This window comes from Podarcis erhardii (genome assembly GCF_964252035.2).
Source record: "Podarcis erhardii genome assembly, chromosome: 15".
NCBI classification, from domain to species: Eukaryota; Metazoa; Chordata; class Lepidosauria; order Squamata; family Lacertidae; genus Podarcis; species Podarcis erhardii.
Genome location: NC_138505.1, coordinates 37,920,763 through 37,940,713, shown reverse-complemented (window position 1 = coordinate 37,940,713; position 19,951 = coordinate 37,920,763). Strand labels below are relative to the sequence as shown.

Below are 19,951 nucleotides of genomic sequence, written 5' to 3'. Positions count from 1 at the left end.
GTCATTTGCACAGGCAACGCCTCCAATCTCACAGTTCCGTCTTGTACAACACAGCATAATGACCATTATTCATCAACTTGATGTTCTGGCTTAACAATACAAATCATGCTGAACTCATCCTTCCCTTTCAATTCCAAATCAATTTTCTGGGAGGAAATTGATTTGATTAGTGATCCATTTGCTTAGCCTGTTTCAAACGCTTGAAGGTTGTTAGGGTGACCTCTAGAGTCTCTTGTGAGTATTGTGATAAATGTCTCTTCCTCTACATGGACTAATACAGGGTAAATCTACCTTACATAGTTAATTTTGCAGGTGAGCCCGCAGCAGTCAGTGAAGACAGTATTGAACTAGATGGACCAGTGATCTGACTCATTATAAGGCAATTTCCTTTGTTCTTTGTAGAACACATAGCTCTGCCCACCAGCAGAGGGGAATGTTTGTGGGAGCTCAGGAGGAATTGATTTCCGGGTGTGAAAATGGCATCGGGCAGGGGGGATTTTGACAAATCGGCAAGCTGATGGAAAAAGCAGAGGAAACAGCTCCAAAAGCTCAACCATTTTGGTGGTTTCCTAAAAACAGCTCTTCTCCCAATATAAAGGAAATGTGTTCTTCACTTTCACAGCTTGCAAACAGAATCTCAAGAGGAAAGCTTTTCTCCACCCTCCTCTGGCTATTCTTACCCAGGCAGCTCTCAGCCTCTCAAAAGGTATCAATCCCGTGTAAGGCTCTGACGTTTTGCTTGCTTCCAAAGTTTGTGACAGCTCAGATGGATCTCCTACATCTTGCATCTTAAACTTTGCATTGGGCTCCTGTTGGTGTGAGTCCCTTTAAGGCTTGCATGCACCCTGCTGGGCTGACTAGCCAGACTTTTGTGGGCCACTGACATGGGCCATTCATTATCTCCTGTAAAACCTTGGTGAGATATTAATCAAGCAGCAGGAGCTGCTTTCTGTGCAGTAATTGCTACTCTCCCTGCTATTCTATCTCTCTCCTCTACCCAGAAGCCCATGCATGGGAAGCAACATGCAGCCTGTCTCACATGCAAAGGGGAGGTTCAATCTCATTTGGAGCTTGTGAGAGCAACTTGGGTGTGTGGGTGGGCATCCTACCAAATCAGTGATGTTCGCAATTCCAAAGGTGAGGAGGGTGTGCTGAAGAAGAAGAGCACATTCTCGTGATTTTCAGTAGTGTCTCTATGGGCTCAGGAGGTCTGTGGTAGGGGAAGGCATGGGGCGGGAAAGGAATCAGACCTTCAGTTCCAATGCAGATGCGACATCCATCAACTTGGCAATTTCATAACCAGGATGCCTTTCAGGAGGTGACGTAGATGCTCTGTGGCAGCCCTTATTGTGCTGTCTGAATTTCAGCCTCAGATCAGTATTTTCACACTGTCAGATTATGAAACTGGGCCAAATAAACAGTGCTAGCAGCTCATCCATCATGGCTTCAATTTTGATGCTGGGAGGAAATGAGTAGCCTAATGCAGGACTCAAATACTTGAGTTTTTACATGGCTTTCCACCTGCGTTTCACTGTGAAATTTATGTGTTTGTGTGTGTGTGTTTTGGAGAATAAATGACCATCACTGATAGATGGATTTTAAAATATTTTTGTTATTACTATTATTTATTACATTTGTTTACCGCCCTTCATCCGTAGATACAGCAAAAAAAAATATAAAAACTTAAAATTCATAATAAAAACAGAACAATAAGCCCCTCCCCCCAGCTCCCCCCCCCCCCAGAACATTTAAAAGGACTTTGGTCAGCCAAAAACCTGTTTGAAGAGGAACATTTTTGCCTAGAACCTAAAGGTGTATAATGAAGGTGCCAGGCAAATTTCCATGGGGAGAGCATTTCTATAATTTCTATAACTGTTTTTATTTGTTTCATTCCATATATGAATCATTTCCTGTGGAACACTTCAAATATTATATTCAGTTTTAGTCTTACTCGGAGTAAACCCTTTGAAATTAATGAACATGTCTAACTGAAGTCTATTGATTTCAGTGGTTATAACTCTCAGTGGGTATAACTTGATTAGACACAACCCTTGAAGTCCGACATTGTATCTTCCTCTTTGGTCCAGTAGTGACTGGTAACCTTTGAGGAGGGCAGGGATACCAACAGTAGGTGGAGCAAAAGCAAATTACAGGCAGACCTACCCCTGACTCGCTATAAGTAAGACGGCAGCCAGATGGGGGCTGGCTAAGAACAGACTGTGCTTGGAAGGGCAGCCCTGCATTCGCCCTAGTCGACCAGCCTCTACTGGCTGGATTGGACCCAATGCATGTCCAGTGTTTCCCATCATGGCCACTCTGATATGCCTCTCTGATCCCCATAACGAGCGCATGAAGGCAATATCCATTCTTGACTGACTGCCTCTTGGGAAATGGCAATCAGTGCTTCTGAACCACGCAATGGGCAGGTAAGATGGCCATTGGTCCATCCAGCTCAGGGTTGCCTACACCAGGGCTGAGGACCAGGATCTAGCCTGTGGGCCACATACTGACCTCCCCGACCCTCCACTGGCCATTTTGACAAATGGGTGGCGCTTCCCATATGTTAATAACTTAACATTGTTATGACATCAGGAATACAGGAGGCCGACTGCCTTATTCCGAACGAATCCAATGAGTCCAGCTAGCTCAGAACTGTGTATACTGACTGACAGTGACTCTCAAGGCAGAGAGGCTTTCCCAGTGTTCCTGGAGATTGAACCAGAGGCCTTCTGCATGCAAAGCAGATGCTTTTCACATTGAACCATGGCCTTTCCTGACTGCAAATGGTGACCCAGCTAATTGGTGCCCACTGCAAGCCCTGCTTTTGGTGTTTGCAGGTATAATTTGGATTCAAGCCATGCCCCCAAATCAACACCCCCACACCCTGCAGACAGGCAAAGGTGTCTGCAAAGCCAGCTTACAGGGTGTGGGATGTTGGTTTGTCGGCACAGGTGGAATGCAAAGCATACCTAAAAATGGATCATTTATGGAGCTTGATGCTGTCGGAACTGATTAGCAAGCCCTGTTTGCTGAGAAGCAGTAAAGAACATGCTTTAAGCTCCTGGTGGTTCCTTTACAGCCACATCTTCACCTGCTTCACACATTGTGTTACATATGATGTCAGATATGGGACTGGTGGTCCTGTTTTGGGGGATATAGCCTTTCAGGCCAAGTTAGATTCTCCAGCACTGGTCTGCACTGACCGGAAGCAATTATCCAGACCAACCTTTCCCAACTTTGGGTTCTGAGATGCTGTTGGACTACAATTCCCATCATTCCTAGCCAGCGTGTGGTCAGTGATGATGGGAGTTGTAGTTCAAAAACATCTGGGGACCCAAGATTGAGAAAGGCTGATCTAGACCTTCAGAAGGGAGTCTTGTCCCACTTGTAGATGCTGGGAATGGAACCTGGGACCTTTTGCATGCAAAGCATGGGCTCTGCAACTGAGCTATAGCCCTTCCATTTAGAAATTATTATTACAGCTGATAGACCTCCCCTCTTTTACCACTGTGCCTAATCCTCTCCAAACCTAAATTGTGCCTTGTACATAGGAGTATCTCCCTTTGGCCATTCTGGACTGACTGCCAAGCCATTTAATTAGATCTGGGGCAGATGGAATGAAAAGAAGCTTCAGTGCCAAGACTCTTTGGAAGGGTGTTGCCTTGGAGATGCCATGGAAGCTCTCCATGTGGTTCTTGATCTGGGGCCGCTTGTTCATGCATGCAGATGGTCACTTGAAGCCACAGGTGTCAAGTGATGACCATGCCTGCAGGAACGTTGCTGCTTGAGCCTGCCTGGTGAGAAAGAGAAATACCAGCGAGGGGTGTATGTGAATTTTCACCCATCCTTGGGTCAGCATCTTGGGTGGGAAATAGAAACCTTTGTGAGAGAACCAGAATAATATACACACACATACATGCCCCACCCATCTGGCTGGGTTTCCCCAGCCACTCTAGGCAGCTTCCAGCAAAATATTAAAATACAATAATTCATCAAACATTAAAAGCTTCCCTAAACAGGGCTGCCTTCAGATGTCTTCTAAAAGTCAGATAGTTGTTTATTTCTTTGACATCTGGTGGGAGAGCGTTCCACAGGGCGGGTGCCACTACCGAGATGGCCCTCTGCCTGGTTCCCTGTAACTTGGCTTCTCGCAGTGAGGGAACCTCCAAAAGGCCCTCGGTGCTGGATCTCAGTGTCTGGGCTGAACAATGGAGGTGGAGATGCTCCTTCAGGTATACAGGACCGAGGCCATTTAGGGCTTTTAAAGGTCAGCACCAACACTTTGAATTGAACTGTGACCATAGTAAATTGCCTGCCTTGCAGTGCAGGGGTGTGGGTGTGGGTGGGTGTAAGCCACTTAGAGGTTATTTTGGCATTGTGTTATATAAATACAGTGGTGCCTCGCAAGACGAAATTAATTCGTTCCGCAAGTTTTTTCTTCTTGCGAGTTTTTCGTCTTGCGAAGCACGGTTTCCCATAGGAATGCATTGAAAATCAATCAATGCGTTCCTATGGAGACCGTCCGGGGACAGAGGGGAAGGCGTGCACCTTCCCCTCTGTCCCCGGACCTGTTTAAAGCAAGGGGCGGCGGGGAGAAGATTGCTTCTCCCCATTGCCTGCCCCGCAATCTCCGGGGACAGAGGGGAAGTGATCTTCTCCCCGCCGGAGAAGCAAGCCCATGGGGAGATGCGTCTTGCGAAGCGGCTAAGAAAACGAAAAACTCCTTTGTCTAGCGAGTTTTTCGTCTTCCGAGGCGTTCGTCTTGCGGGGCACCACTGTATATGAAATGAGTGAACAAAATACAGTAACTACCCCTCTTGAACAAACAACCACTGAGTAATACGACCACTGCCAAGTTCCCTTTCAGCCCCTGCTGGTCTTTAATTCTGCAATTTCACAACCAAGTTGTCAAGGCTGAGCATAGGGGTTCTGGGTACAGGGGGCAGAAGGGGCTTCAGCACCCCCCAGCTGCATGGCAGCTGAGACAAGTGAGGCTGATCTTTGCTTTTGCTCGTCTCAGCCTCTGCCCGGGAGTCCAGGAGCCAGGCAGGGGCTGGGATGAGGAAGCGTGAAGATCACCCTCCCCATGCCCTGCCCCCGCCCGGTGCATGCCAGGTGGTGTCACGTGGCTGGGTCCCCTCAAAGTGGGGGCCCGGTTGGAGCCCCTGGCTGAGCAGCAGACAGAAGTCAGAGGAGAGCCAGAGAATGCTCCAATCTGCAACTCTGTTTCTCACTACATGAAATGGCTTCTGGTTGTGTCTCTGTCAGAGAAACTCTCCACGCATTTTGCTACACAGAGAGACTTTATTTCTCCCAGAATTTGGCACATCATCTGACCTGATAGCCATCAGAAAACCCAGCATGCCAAGGAAGTTAAAATCCATATGGAAGAACTCATCTATCACAGCCATATATGTGTAGGTTCTGACAACTTAATGCCATCTGTCAGAATTTCTCCTTCTAGAGAAATGATTTCACACCCAGAAGAAGATTCTCTACATTATAAAAAGCCTTAGGGTTATTACTATTGGTTGAGACTTAATCCTTTAGCATGAGCAGCTGTATCATCCTATCAATTATTTCTAAACTGAATATTGATTGCTTGCTCTTATGCAAGTTTAGAACCGAACATGGAGACAGAGTCACGGCTGTGGAGCAAACTTTGATTTGTTTCCTTGGCCCTAAAGGAGACTGTGACCTTGTGTGATGCTGACAACACTCAGGAACAGACTGGAGTTGTTTTTTTAACTCCTGCCCCCATCTAATCAGGAAACATGAACCTTTCCCAGCATGTGTCCAGGACAGCTAGTGAAAAAGTTTCTGCATGGGCTTTAGCCTGCCCTCACTCTCAGTAGGCTTTGCTTGTGGTGCTGTGGTGTAAACCACTGAGCCTTGGGCTTGTCAATCAGAAGGTCGGTGGTTCAAATCCCCACAACGGGGTGAGCTCCTGTTGTTCAGTCCCTGCTCCTGCCAACCTAGCAGTTCAAAAGCACGTCAAAGTGCCAGTAGATAAATAGGTACCGCTCCAGTGGGAAGGTAAACGGCATTTCCGTGCACTGCTCTGGTTTTGCCAGAAGCGGCTTAGTCATGTTGGCCACATGACTCAGAAAAACTGTCTGAGGACAAACACCAGCTCCCTCGGCCAGTAAAGCGAGATGAGCGCTGCAACCCCAGAGTCGTTCGCAACTGGACTTTAACTGTCAGGGGTCCTTTACCTTTACCTTTTATCTCCAATGGGTTGAATCCAATTGGTGCTCCTAGCACTGCTGGCTTCATCAGAGGTGCCTACTAATGGAAGAAGAGAGGAGATTATTATTGGTAATTCCCCCTCCTCTTTGTAGCCCCCAGAACCCTCCCACACATAAAAATTTATTTTGGTGGGTTACAGGACCTTCCACAACAGATTTTGGGAGGAGTGTTGTGAGCTGCAAGGAGGCAGAGGAGTTGGCAAAGATTGTTAGTGAACACCTCGATTGGAACAGAAGTCCTTTGCACTCACAGAAGGGCACCTATGTGTTTGTTTGTTTGTTTGTTTGTTTGTTTGTTTGTTTGTTCTTTGCAGTGATATCCCTCCTTTCCTCAAAGGAGCTCAGGGTGCTGCACACTATTCTCTTCAACTCCATTTTATCCTCACAGCAACCCTGTGAGGTCGGTTAGGCTGAGACACTGTGACTAGTCCAAGGTCACCCAGTGAGCTTCATGGGTCCTATTCCAACACTCTAACCACTGTACCACTGACTGTTGGATACCACTCAGTGACCTGAGACAACAGTTGTCCATGTTAATGCAACTGAGGGCCATAACAGAAGTGATACCCCTGGAATCTTAGTGGTTAAAAGTTCAGGATATATTTTTATAAAGGAAATAGACAAAACATTTTTGGTTGGTTTTTTAACTGTGGGGTATAGCAAACCCCCTCGGTACATGCTATAATAACCAAGATGGGTTATCTTTTGGTTTTAGTATGAGGGTAAGCTTGGATAGTTGGGAGACTCAGGCAGAGGTTGGACAAATAAGAAATATTTATTTTACAGAACAAAGTTAATGCAACAAAGGATGTGTCAGGAGATAATGTTCCTTTAAAGGTAAAGGGACCCCTGACTGTTAGGTCCAGTCATGGACGGCTCTGGAGTTGCAGCGCTCATCTCACTTTACTGGCCGAGGGAGCCGGCATACAGCTTCCGGGTCATGTGGCCAGCATGATGAAGCCAGTTCTGGTGAAATCAGAGCAGTGCACGGAAATGCCGTTTACCTTCCTGCCAGAGCGGAACCTATTTACCTACTTGCACTGTGTGCTTCTGAACAGTAGGTTGGCAGGAGCAGGGACTGAGCAATGGGAACTCACCCCATCACGAGGATTCAAACCGCCGACCTTCTGATCGGCAAGCCCTAGGCCACCCACATCCCAAATGTTCCTTTAGGAAACACTTAAAATAAGCAACTGAAGTTTAAAAGAAGCTGTGTGTTTAATACCTTGTTTAGAAGCCCGTAGCATCCACTATATTTGCTATACCATATTTTTTGCTCTATAGGACGCACCCAACCATAGAACGCACCTTGTTTTAGAGGGGAGAACAAGAAAAAATAAATCTTCCCCTCTCTGCACAGCGCCCCTTCAGTGAAGCGGCAGGAGAAACGGAGCCCCTTCCATTACCCCTCTCATTTAGCTGAAGGGGCACTGCGCCTTAGCTGAAGGGCACCTACCCTTCAGTGAAAGGAACCCGAAGCCTCCGGAGCGTGACGGGAGTGCTCCCACTGCGCTTCGGAGGCTTCGCGTTGCTATCGCTGAAGCCAAGGAGCCTGCATTCGCTCCATAAGACACACACACATTTCTCTTAATTTTTGGAGGGGGAAATGTGCATCTTATAGAGCGAAAAATATGGTAATTATTAATATTTATTATTACTATTACTACCACTATTGATAATTATGATGGGAGTTACAGTCCAGCAACATCTGGGGATCGGGGTTGAAGTGTGTGGCTTTAGTGGTTAGATTAGGACCCAGGAGATCTGGGTTTAAACCACTGCTTGACCTTACTAGTTGACCCAGGGCTAGTCGTGATCTCTCAGTTTAAACTACCTTGCAGGGCTTTTGTTAGAAAAGAATTAGAGAGCCTTCTGCTGGCCCTCAGCTCCTGTTCAACTTTCTTTGCGTGATATGCTTCTGGATATTTTCCGCCTGTAGGAAAACAACTTTTCAGACATGACAAATGTCACCTCACCTTCTTCCATAGCAGAAGCAGATGTTCAAAAAAGAGAGGGAGAGAGATGCAGTCTTTTAACTGCCAAGACTCTTCTGAACTCTCCTTCTGTAGTTAAGAATATCGAACAGCAATCAATACTAGTGAGAGGACTATCTCTCCCATTTTTCAATCTTTCCAGCTAACTGTTATGACTGCAAGTCAAAAGCTCTTTTAATATCCTATTTATATGGGGAACGTTTTATTAACTCAGAGAGACAAGTCAGGACTGCTGATTTTCTTTTTTGTTTTCCTCGAGGAAATAGTAAAACATGACAGGTAATTTTGTAAATTTAGACAGTCAGCAAACATCTGTTGAAGATGATAATGTCTGAGTGGTTTTGCTCTTTCCACCAAAACTTAGTTACATTCGGTTTGCGATTAATTTTTCATTGTCTTCCAGTTAAATGGGAACTGCTTACACAGCTGCCTCCAATAGAACCATCGTTGTTTCCCATCCCCTGCCAGATCGTAAAAGTTGGGTGCAGGCGGGGACCTCAAAGGAATCTCCGCATGGAAGAGAATGCAGACAATAAATTCACCTTCGGGTGTGCAGTTTTGTTTTAAGTTATTTAGTCTGATATATTGCCTACTGCATGGTGAGGTATGCAGCCATATGTGTTCCAGAGTGGAAGTCATTGCAAAGATTTTTTCTTTTTTTCTGAGTTGAGGCATTATGTTACGTATTCACATGATACCTGGCAGCTTTTTAAAAAATCTTTTATTCAGGGCTTCTGAGAACTGCATTGGAGACAAATAATTCTTTAGCTGTAATTCCTGCATTTCAGGATGCTGGACTAGATCAGGCATGGCCAAACTTGGCCCTCCAATTGTTTTGGGACTACAACTCCCATCATCCCTAGCTAACAGGACCAGTGGTCAGGGATGATGGGAATTGTAGTCCCAAAAAACATCTGGAGGGCCAAGTTTGGCCATGCCTGGACTAGATGAACCTTGGGTTCCCTTCCAACCCCTTGATTCTGAGATGATTTTTTGGGGAGGGGGGTAGGGGGGAGAGAGAATTGAGACAACCAGCAAGCATAAACCTCTGCTTTCAAGGACTGTTGTGTGGTGTAAGAGAGAGAAGCTCAGGCTTTTTACTTAGTACTAGGGATAGATGGAGCTGTCAATTTTAGTTTCTCATTTTTCCAATCCTTTGAAAAAGTTTTTTTTAAAAAACAAAACAAAACAAAAATCCTTTTGAAAAGCCATCAGCATTTTAGTTTTATTTTTTCCTAATGAATACATTTTTGTATGCAGCTTTTACTAAAATGCACATTTTTGCAAGCAATTTCCCCTAAGACAATGCATTTTTAATGCCCCCCCTAATATGTATATCCATTTTTATGCACACATTTTGCCTAATAGAATGCATTTTTTGATAAATTTTTGGATTGGTGGAGGAACCAATGCACAAATTTGGAGAAGTGTGAATTTTGAAGGATGTCTGCACTTTGGTTTCCCTCCTGGTTCAAGGAATGCAAATTGGGTAGCTTCTTATTAATATGCCAACAAACTCAATGTTCCCTCCCATCCCTACTTAGTGCTTTTATTTATTTATTCATTTATTCATTCATTTATTTATTTATTTATTTATTTAAAAGCATTTATATACCACTAAATATTTCCAAAATATCTTAAGTGGTATACAGTCTAGAAAGCAACCAATATACAAGTCTTTAAAAAATTAAAAAATTAAAACACAAACATCCTAAAACCAGTAATATAGCAATATAAAAACACATAAAAGCATATGCAAGCAAATAAAACAGAAATTCAGACTTACAGGTTAATTATCACTTAATATGTACAGAAATAAATGCAGATATGTAGTAATAAAAACAAAACATATTGCCTTCTACTAGCGATGGAGCAGAATTTTGTTCCCTCTGTGTTTTTTTAGCAAATTGACACCATTTGCACATCTTGGGCTAATACGTAGACTGGAAGGTTTTTTATCCTCCAGATTATGCAGTTCTCTGAATTTTGTAGTAACAGTTTTCACCTCCTGCCCCCTTCCTCAGCATGGTTAATGGTTAGAGATGGTGAGGGTTGTTGCTGAAAACATCTGCAAGGCATCAGGGCAGGGAATCCTGGACTAAGGAGACACAGCAAGGCCCCATCTGCATTATACATTTAAAGTAGTATCATACCTCTTTACACTCTCAGAGAGCTACAGTTCCCAGAGTTTCCTGGGAAGAGGGGTTGATTATCAAACCACTCTGGGAATTGTACTTATGTGAAAGGGGTAGGGGGTCTCCTAAGAGCTCTCAACACCATTAACAAACTACAGTTCCCAGGATTCTTTGGGAGAAGACATGAGTGTTTAAGGTGGTATTATACTGCTTTAAGTGTACAGTGCAGATGGGGCCTAAGATGCTATCTCACCTGGATCAGAGAAAATGGATTGTCTCCATGAGTGAACACTCATAAAGTTCACCATTCTTTCCTTTCACTTTGTATTTTCAGCACGAGGTGAGGGCTGTTGATGTTTACACGACTAGTGATGTTTAAGCCCTGTTCTGACCTTTTATGGGATGTAGTTTTGACATAAATGTCAAGTTAACAACTCAGATCAGAGCTCTGGAGAAGCACATCAAGGAATATATTGATAGAAATCAGCAAGGAGCTTCGTTGTTTGAATGATCTGATCTTTGGAACTGTTTCCACCTCTTCCCTCCCAATTTCTCATCAACGTTACCACCTACTTCTATGAACTTTTCTGGGAGGGAAAAAATAGCTAATGACATATTGATTCCCGCCCCCCACCCCTTTTACAATTTTTGGCACTTTATGTGCATCTCTGGACAGAGGTGGAGATAACAGCCTCCTTTAAAAGAGAGAAAGAGAGAGAACATTCTAAAGAGGATGGTAAAAGTAATTCGTTTGCAACATTCTTAAAAAAGTTTGCATCAAGAACTCAACTGAAGGACAGACATTTTGAATGCAGTTGCGTTCAGACTCTGCCTCTTCCAGTTAGGAGGATCTGGGACCATGAGCTGGGAAGGAACCCCTGCTTCAGACTTTAGAGGTCCACTACCAGTCAGAGAAGATAATACCAGGCTCAGTGAATCAATGACTCAGTATAAGGGAGCTTCATGTCCTAGGAAAGGATGATAGCTGTGTGGTGGAACACATTTGTGGCATGCAAAAGGTCCCAAGTGCTAGTATCTACCTTTATTTAAAAATAAAATAAATAAAGATCAGTTAGAGCTGATGGGTTGTTGTTGTTTAGTCATTTAGTCGTGTCCGACTCTTCGTGACCCCATGGACCAGAGCACGCCAGGCACTCCTGTCTTCCACTGCCTCCCGCAGTTTAGTCAAACTCATGCTGGTAGCTTCGAGAACACTATCCAACCATATCGTCCTCTGTTGCCCCTTCTCCTTGTGTCCTCCATCTTTCCCAACATCAGGGTCTTTTCCAGGGAGTCTTCTCTTCTCATGGGATGGCCAAAGTATTGGAGTCTCAGCTTCACGATCTGTCCTTCCAGTGAGCACTCAGGGCTGATTTCCTTAAGAATGGATTGGTTTGATCTTCTTGCAGTCCATGGGACTCTCAAGAGTCTCCTCCAGCATCATAATTCAAAAGCATCCATTATTCGGTGATCAGCCTTCTTTGTGGTCCAACTCTCACTTCCATACATCACTGCTGGGAAAACCATAGCTTTAACTATACAGACCTTTGTTGGCAAGGTGATGATGGTTGTTGGCAAGGGCTGATGGGAGTTGGAGTCAAACAATAGCAGGAGGCCCACATGTTCCCAAACATTTCCCTCTCTGGACTGGATCTTAGGAGGAAACACTGGGGGAGATTTAAAAAATATATATTATAATTACATTTCAATTCCATCTTTCCTCCAAGTGATTCAAGGGAGTATACATGATTCTCCTCCATCCCAGTTCGACCCTCACAACAACCCTGTGGGGAAGGTTAAGCTAAAAGATGATTGGCCCAAGGTCACCCAGTGGATGGGTGAGCAGTGATTTGAACTCTGTCCTCCAAGGTCCTAGCGCAGCACCTTTAACCATTATACCATGCCGACTCCCTTCTGAAATACAATGGTACCTTGGTTTGCAACCGCTTTGGATTACAACCATGATAAACCCAGAAGTTCGTGTCCCTTTTTTTGGATTACAACCCATTTTTTTGGATTACAACATTTTTTTTGTGGGGAGGCCCCATTGGTGAAAGTGCACCTTGGGTTACAACCTGCTTTGGTTTACAACCGGACCTCCGGAACGGATTATGGTTGTAAACCAAGATACCACTGTAGTGAAGAATATAAAATAAGCCTTTGTCATCTCAAATTGTCATCTCAAGAGGACACACTGGCCATTGTATTGGACACATGCCGGCAGCGCTGGAAGGCAGCAGCCAGAAGTGAATACAGCAAGGTGAAGAGATTGAGGCAATTTTATTTAAACACTCTCTACTCTCCAGCATGTTTTTGATGTCTCTTCTAATACCCGTTTTCAGCTGAGCTTACAGAAAGAGGCCATTCCATTTACACCTCCAATATTCTCAGTTCTGTGGCTTGTCACAAATATCTTTGCACTTCCAAGCAAAAACTGCATCAATAATTACAGAAGCTGGAAGTGGCTGTCCCCCCCCCTGCCCCCACTGCAGTACGAAAAGCACAAAGGGAGAGAGCAGGTGAGAGAAAGAGGGATTGTTAATTCAAATACTGACTGCTGGATTTTCATTTGTCCTGGCTTTCTCACGCTCTCTTGCATCCATCTTCCATTATGATTTGGGGCAGATTTGAAATATAATTTGTTTGGCCATGGATACTGTTTAACTTCTTCTGCTGCTCATTGCAGGAAACCCATAGGCAAAAAGATTACATCATTTGTAGCAAATTATGAATCTATACCTACCTATCTACCTATCATTTCTCTCTCTCTCTCTCTCTCTCTCTCTCTCTCTCTCTCTCTCTCTCTCTCTCTCTGTCTGTCTCTTAATCTCTTATCTATTCATCCTAGGGCTGAGTCAAAATGGCTCCCCCCAGTGGTGGCTGCTCATTGGGTTTGGTGGGACAGAAGAGAGGGAGACCAACCAGTAGGTGGTGTCAGAACCAATGATAGGCAGAGCCAACTAATTCTTCTTTTGCCCCCATCTTCCTCACTGCTGAGTGCAACAACGGCAAAACTGAGATGAAAGAGAAAAATCTAATAGGCACTGCCTCCTCTTATAGTTGTTGTTGTTGTTGTTGTTTAGTCATTTAGTCGTGTCCAACTCTTCGTGACCCCATGGACCAGAGCACGCCAGGCACTTCTGTCCTCCACTGCCTCTTGCAGTTTGGTCCTCTTATAGACTGCTTGTTTATTAGAAGGGAGACAGGTCGGAGCTGGTTTGGGGGCAGAATGTGGTTGGCAGGGCAGTGTTTCATTCACCCTGACAGACTCCCAATAGAGCCCTGTTAGCAAGCTGCAAAGTGGAACACTACATTTTGGCAATTTTGGGGAGACCAAATGTACAAAATATTCACTCCACTTAGTATAACGGCAATAGCAAACCCCATGCTCTTGGGGTTTTCTATTTTTAACTCTATGGTTAATCAACTAGATGTCGTCCTGGGGGGTATTTAGTATTGCCCTCACTCTGATTTGTCTTCCAGTGCCATCATGTAATCTAAGCTCATTGGCCATGCTAAACTGTCTTAAAGCCAAAGGAGAGTGAGGTTCATGCTTACTCCTCTTGCTTTGGCATCTGGTGAGTAAAAAATTAAGCAAATAACTGTGTCCAGCACCAGCAGCAAGTATGGTCCAATACTTCCATGACCATGAATAGATAGTCAAAGTGATTTTTAAAATGTGATTGGGGGAGTGTGGCAGGAAATCCCACTCTGAAAGGCCCCCTTTGAGCCAAGAAGGTTGACTAATAAATTTCTGATTCAACCCTAATCCTTCCGGGATCAAAGGCAATACAGTGGTGCCTCGCAAGACGAAATTATTATATTTTTTTTAATAAAATATTTATTAAAGTTTTGAAAGAGTTTTCTAAAATAGAAAAAACAAGAAAGGAGAGGGGGGGAAATACATACAAAACATGCAAAACACATACAATAACAAGTATAATTTCAATCCCTTATATTCATAAAACTTACTTTCCCGTCCTCCTCATACCTCCCCTTCCTGTATTCCAATCTCTAATTGAATCAATTCAGCAAATCCTTCCCCTAATTTCTGTTTAATTTTTAATCTTTCTTTTCTTAATACCTAATCATTACAGCTGAAAACCCCTTAATTTCTAAATCAACATCGTTCTACCATTCAATGATTTTACAATATTTCTTAAGATAATCCTTAAATTTCTTCCAATCTTCCGCCATCTCTTTTCCCTGGTCTCGGATTCTGCCAGTCATTTCTGCCAGTCTATATAGTCTATAACTTTCATCTGCCATTCTTCGACGGTGGGTAGATCTTCTGTCTTCCAATACTTTGCGATGAGTATTCTTGCTGCTGTTGTAGCGTACATAAAGAATGTTCTATCCTTCTTTGGCACCAATTGGCCAACCATGCCCAGGAGAAAGGCCTCTGGTTTCTTCAGGAAGGTATACTTAAATACCTTTTTCATTTCATTATAGATCATCTCCCAGAAAGCCTTAATCCTTGGGCACGTCCAAGGTGAAAGAATGTACCTTCAGTTTCTTTACATTTCCAACATTTATTATCAGGCAAGTGGTAAATTTTTGCAAGCTTGACTGGGGTCATGTACCACCTATAAATCATTTTCATAATATTCTCTCTTAGGGCATTACATGCCGTAAATTTCATGCCGGTGGTCCACAACTGTTCCCAGTCAGCAAGCATAATGTTGGGACCAATATCTTGAGCCCACTTGATCATAGCTGATTTAACCGTTTCATCCTGCGTATTCCATTTCAACAGCAAGTTATACATTCTTGATAATATTTTAGCATTGGGTTCTAACAGTTCTGTTTCCAATTTTGATTTTTCCACCTGGAAACCAATTCTCCTGTCTAACTTATAAGCCTCCATTATTTGATAATAATGAAACCAGTCTCACACTTTATCTTTCAGTTTCTCATAACTCTGCAATTTCAATTTATCCCCTTCTTGTTCCAAAATCTCCCAATATTTCGGCCATTTGGATTCCATATTAAGTTTTTTTACAGCCTTTGCCTCTATTGGGGACAGCCACCTTGGAGTTTTATTTTCCAGCAAATCTTTGTACTTGACCCAAACATTATACAATGCTTTCCTGACAACATGGTTTTTAAAAGCTTTATGAGCTTTCACCTTGTTGTACCACAAATATGCATGCCACCCAAAAGCATTATTAAAACCTTCTAAATCCAAAATGTCTGTATTCTCCAGAAGTAGCCAGTCTTTCAACCAGCAGAAAGCTGCTGCTTCATAATATAATTTAAAGTCTGGCAGGGCAAATCCCCCCCTTTCCTTTGCATCTATTAAAATCTTAAATTTTATTCTGGGCTTTTTGCCCTGCCAGACAAATTTAGAAATATCTTTCTGCCACTTCTTGAAACAGTCCATCTTGTCAACTATTTGCAATGTTTGGAATAAAAATAACATTCTAGGCAATACATTCATCTTTATAGCTGCAATTCGCCCCCAACAAGGAAAGCTTCAAATTTGACCAAATTTCCAAATCTTTTTTCATTTCTGTCCAACATTTCTCATAATTATCTTTAAACAAATTCGCATTTTTATCTGTCATGTTAACCCCCAAATATTTAACTTTCTTAACCACAGTTAAACCTGTCTCATTCTGAAACCTCTCCCTTTCAATAGGTGTTAAATTTTTCTCCAATACCTTAGTTTTAAACTTATTCAGTTTAAATCCTGCTACTTGACCAAATTCTTGAATTAATTCTAAAACCCTTTTAGTACTAGATTCTGGCTCTTGTAATGTAAGAACAAGATCATCTGCAAATGCTCTCAATTTGTACTGTTTGGCTCCGACCTGTATACCTTTAACCAACTGGTCTCTTCTAATCATATTCAGCAAAACCTCCAGGACTGATATAAAAAGTAGTGGGGAGATTGGGCACCCCTGACGTGTCCCTTTTTGTATCTTAAATTCTTCCGTAACCACATTATTTACAATTAGCTTTGCTTTTTGTTCAGAGTATATTGCACTTATACCATTTTCAAACCCTTGGCCTACCCCCATCCCCTGGAGATTTTTCCTCATGAAACTCCAAGAAATATTGTCAAAGGCTTTCTCCGCATCCACAAAAATCAAAACTGCTTTAGTATTTATGTTCACTTCTAATTTTTCCAAAATATCAATTATATTCCTTACATTATCTGACAAGTGTCTTCTTGGGAGAAAGCCCGCTTGGTCTCTATGAATCTCCTCCATCAAAACTTTTTTCAATCTCTTAGCCAAAATGTCAGCAAAGATTTTGTAATCCACATTTAGTAACGAGATAGGGCGGTAGTTCTTAAGTTGGGTCTTTTCAGTCTCTGTCTTTGGTATAAGTGTAATGAAAGCCTCTTTCCACGATTCTGGTGCTCTTTTCCCCTCCAAAATTTCATTGCAGACTTCCTTCAAAGGTTGTAATAACCAGTCCTTCAAAACTTTATAATATCTGGAAGTCAGCCCATCCGGTCCCGGAGACTTGCCCAGTTGCATGTTTTGAATGACACCTTCTATTTCCTGGTCAGATATTTTACAGTTCAACTCTAGTTTACTTTCTTCTGATATTTTTTGTAATCCATTTGATTTCAAAAAACAATCAATGTCCATTTCGTTCTGAGGCCCTTGTGCATATAGTTGTTTAAAATATTCCTGGAAGCAGTTTCTAATCTCATTTGGCTTATAAATATTCTTTCCTTCCACTTCTAGATTTGTAACCATATTCAGTTTTTGTCTTTTCTTTATTTCCCAAGCCAATAGTTTTCCACATTTGTCTGCTGATTCAAATGTCTTTTGTCTCATTTGTTTAATTTTCCATTCTATTTGTTGATTCATCAGTTCCATATATTGTGTCTGGTATAATTTAATTTCTCTCAGGATCTCTTGAGATTTTGGTTTTGATCTTAATTTCCTTTCCCCTTCTTTTATCTTTCTCAAAATCTTATCTTTTTTCTCATTCTGACTTCTCTTTTTTATTGCATTTTGTTGTATCAAAAATCCACGCATAACGGCTTTACTTGCGTCCCAGATTGCTCTTTTTTCCACGTTGGTCTTCATATTTATTTCAAAATAGTCTCTCAAAGCTTTTTGGGCCTTTTTATAAACTTCTTCATCTCTAAATAAGGTGTCATTCATCCTCCATCTGAAGGAACCAGTTGTTAATTGCTTCATTTCCATTTTTACTGCGTTATGGTCGGAGCAAGTTTTTGGGCAGATTTCCACTTTCTTTATCTTTGGTGCCAATCCTCTAGAAATCCAGATTTGGTCAATTCTAGTCCATGTCATCTTGGCTTCAGAGAAGAAGGTTCCCTCTCTTTCAAGGGGGTTCTTTGTTCTCCAAATGTCAATTAAATCCATACTGTCAGTCATTTCAAAAAAGGTTTTGGGTAGTCTTCCATCTTTAGTAATTATCTGTCTTTGTGCTTTATCCATATTTGTAGAAACTACTCCATTCATATCTCCCATCAGTATTAAATTGTAATCCAAATAGTCCAGCAAGATCTCATGCAACTTCTTAAAAAATTCAGATTTCCCCTCATTCGGTGCATAAATTCCTACGATCAAAAATTTTTCTCCTTGGACTTGAATTTCAATTGCCAATATTCTTCCTTGTTCATCTTTAAAAATAAATTTCGGTTGCAATTTTTCCTTTGCGTATATCACAACTCCTCTTTTTTTGACTTTGTCAGCTGAGATAAATTCCTGGCCCAATCTTTTATTCACCTATGTGACCTCATCACATGTGTTTCTTGTAAACAAATCAAGTCCAATTGTTCTTTCTTCAATATATGAAAAACTGCTTTCCTCTTTCGGGGCATGTTTATACCATTACAATTCCAGCTTAGAAGTTGCAGAGCCATGATGCGACTATTTACTTACTCCTGTTGCTCCAAGTAGTTGGTCTTCTTCTAACGGTAGTTTCAATCCAAATGATAGGTTTGAAATGTCCAGTGTTCCTTTTCCTGGCGGCGTCGATTCCCCTCCAGGTTCCACCTCCTTCACCAGATCTTCTTCGTGATCTCTCAGAAACTTGTCTTTGTCACTCAATGTTCTTATTCTTATCTTTCTTCCTTTATATTTAAAGGATAGGCCTTGTGGAAATTCCCACCTGAAAAGTATCTTATTTTTTTTCAGTAAAACAACCAAGTCTCTATAGTAGGTTCTTACATCCAAGATATGCTTCGGAATGTCTTTAAAAATCTCCACAAAGGAATTTTCAATCTCCAAAGTTTTTTGATAGTGCAGGTTCAAAATTTTATCTCTTTCTTCTTTTGATCTTAATGTTATCAAACAGTCTCTTGGTTTATTCTTCTTTTGTCTTATGCCAAGCCTAAATGCACTCACTATCTTAAATTCTTCCTTCTCCAAACCCTGTTGCCAAAAGTCTAGAAATTATTTTGTTAAAAAGTCCACCAGATTATCTCTCTCGTTTTCCGGAACCGACCTGATCCTTAAATTTCTCTTTCCTTTGAAGTTCAGTCATAGAAAAAGTCAGGTCATGATCCTCCAGCTTCTTGATAACCGGTGGTATCCTCTCTTGAGTGGCAACAGCAATTTCCTTTGCTTCCTCGGCAATCTTTCGAGTTGTAGCCGAATCCTCCAAAAGTCTTACAATAGTCTCTGTGTTAGAATTCACCTTCCTTCCTAATTCATCAATGCTTTTCGTATTCAAATCAATTTTTGCTGAGACCTCGGCTACTTGTTTATTAGTTTCCGCAACTTGTTTACTTGTTTCTATTCCCTGCTTCGTTAAATGTTCCAAAGATGCATTAATTTTGCCAAGTGCCTCTGCCAGGGCGTCCTCTGTTGACATTGTTTTTACTTTTGTTTGGACGGCAGCAGCTGTTCCCGTGCCTCCACTTGTTGAAGCTCTTCGCTGGTGGGAAAAGTCAGTCTTGTATTGTCTACCAGATCTTAAGCTTGCACTTTTTTCTTCTAGTTTCCCCTTTTCTTTATCCATAACACTCTCATTCAGAACCAAGGTTGCGTCCCACACCTGTGCCTCTGTTTTTAAAGGAATTTTCCACTAGATCTTACTTCAAGTGGCTTAGTTGTTATTGTTGCAACAAAGTCTCCACTAGGGGGGAAAGTTCCAACTTCACTTTACACTTTTTAGAACAATGTCTCTTTAAAAGTCCCCTTTTTTCCAATAAGCCACAGTTTCAGTTCTATCTCCAATGCTATTTTGTATAAAAGTCTCTCCACAGACAATGTATCTTTACGCAGAGTTATTACTATAAGCAGTTTCAAAATGCTGACAGCTCACCCTTCAATTTCCCCTTCAAGGCAGTCCGGCTCCAGAGATCAGGCAGCGGATGTCCTTTTTAATTTTAAATTCATTCCTTCCTGCAGGCATATATAGTTCAATTTTCCACCCCCCACCGCTCCTGCAAACCGGGGGGGGGGGAGAGATGCTCTTCCAAACGATAGACTCCCAACTTCAGAAAAAGTTCCCTCTTAAGTTACAGCTTGCAATCACTTTGCTTTAGATTATCTGCAGGGCGGAAAGGCAGACTTCCTTTTTGTACCTTTCCCGTGCTGGTGCCGAAATTCTTAAAATTTAACTCAAATTAAGTCCTTTA

At 42.3% G+C, this 19,951-nt stretch overlaps 1 protein-coding gene and 1 long non-coding RNA gene across 3 annotated transcripts in view; both read left to right on the top strand.

Annotated features, from left to right (window-relative positions):
• LOC309330532 (transmembrane protein 132C-like) overlaps positions 1 to 19,951 on the top strand; it is a 276,077-nt gene that overhangs the window by 169,886 nt on the left and 86,240 nt on the right. The gene's annotated exons all lie outside the window — the stretch shown is intronic.
• LOC309330577 lies at positions 3,686 to 8,797 on the top strand. Its single transcript, XR_014151484.1, has 2 exons — positions 3,686 to 3,797; positions 8,646 to 8,797. It is a non-coding gene; the product is annotated as an uncharacterized lncRNA (long non-coding RNA).